Raw genomic sequence first — 1,122 nt, 5'->3', positions numbered from 1 at the left:
AAGGGGATGTCCAATTTAGATTGGGTGCTTTTTGTTGTGTTCTAGTTTGCGGCTTCTTTCCTCTCACCCTTCCATTCTGCGGTCGAATCCATTCATCGAGCTCTTTATTTCAGGCAAATGTATTTTTCACTTCTAAAATTTGCATTTTGTCCTTCATATCTTCTACTTCTTGCTGGGTTTCTCCATGTGTTGTTTGTTTATTTCAAACACGTTCACAACTGCCCATTGGAGCATTTTATCACGGTTATGTTAAAGTCTTTGTCAGATCATTCTAGCATCTCTAGCATCTTGTTATGTGCATCTCTTATGCTTTTTTTTTAATGGGATGCTTCATAAATCTGTGTCATTCTGGTGCAAGGATCATGCTAATCTTCTCTGTATGGTTCCACTTTTTAAAAATATATGTGCTGCTGAAGCAAGTACCTGATTATCTTTTTTTCCATTCAGTTTGGGATTGTCCTTATTCTTTGACTATGACTAATTTTTAATTAAAATCTAGGCATTTCCAAGTTAGGCTGTGGGACATTGGATTTCATTTATATTTTTGGGTCACCTGACCTTCTCTGATGCCACTCTGGCCAGGGAAGGATGTGTCACCTCATTACTGTCAAGTGGAGCCTAAAGTCCAGGTTCCCCTCTTGGCCTCCATTACCACCTGAGGAAGGGGGCACCTTGGTAGGCTGTGCAGGCATGTGAATTTTCTGTGTGGTCTCCACTGACACTATATGACCCTGTTCATGGCATGGGGGATAAAGGCCCAGCTCCGTACTCTGACTGGCTCTGTCATCTGTAAAGGCCTATTCTGCCTCCTCTGACGATACTCTGCCAAAGAAACCAGAGTGCCTTCTTATAGGCTGACAAGACCACAAGTCTAGACTTGTCATTCAGCCTTTGCTGGTGTGATTGTGGGTGAGATGTTTGTCTGGAGTAGATCAATTGTTGTCCAAAAGTTTTTGTCTTGCGAGGCTGCCCTTTTCCTGGTCCTTTGGCTAGAGAGAACAGGCTTTTGTTAAGCTTTCTTTTGTCTGCACTTGGCGTTTCTGGGTTGCTGGCTTCTTCAGTTCAGCTGGACTGTGAGGCAAAAGAAAAGTCAAAGAACTCGTCCCTCTGTTGTGCCTTGCG

The 1,122-nt window shown here is 43.0% G+C and overlaps 1 non-coding gene across 1 annotated transcript; it reads right to left on the bottom strand.

The window, feature by feature from the left end:
* Positions 1–314: 314 nt before the first annotated feature.
* On the bottom strand, positions 315–421 carry LOC115869996. The gene has a single exon (XR_004046470.1). It is a non-coding gene; the product is annotated as a U6 spliceosomal RNA (small nuclear RNA).
* Positions 422–1,122: the final 701 nt, after the last annotated feature.

The sequence above is a fragment of the Echinops telfairi genome, unplaced genomic scaffold (genome assembly GCF_000313985.2).
Source record: "Echinops telfairi isolate 266 unplaced genomic scaffold, ASM31398v2 ScPeMD7_70;HRSCAF=299, whole genome shotgun sequence".
In the NCBI taxonomy this organism is placed as follows: Eukaryota; Metazoa; Chordata; class Mammalia; order Afrosoricida; family Tenrecidae; genus Echinops; species Echinops telfairi.
This window is presented reverse-complemented; position numbering and strand designations above follow the sequence as displayed.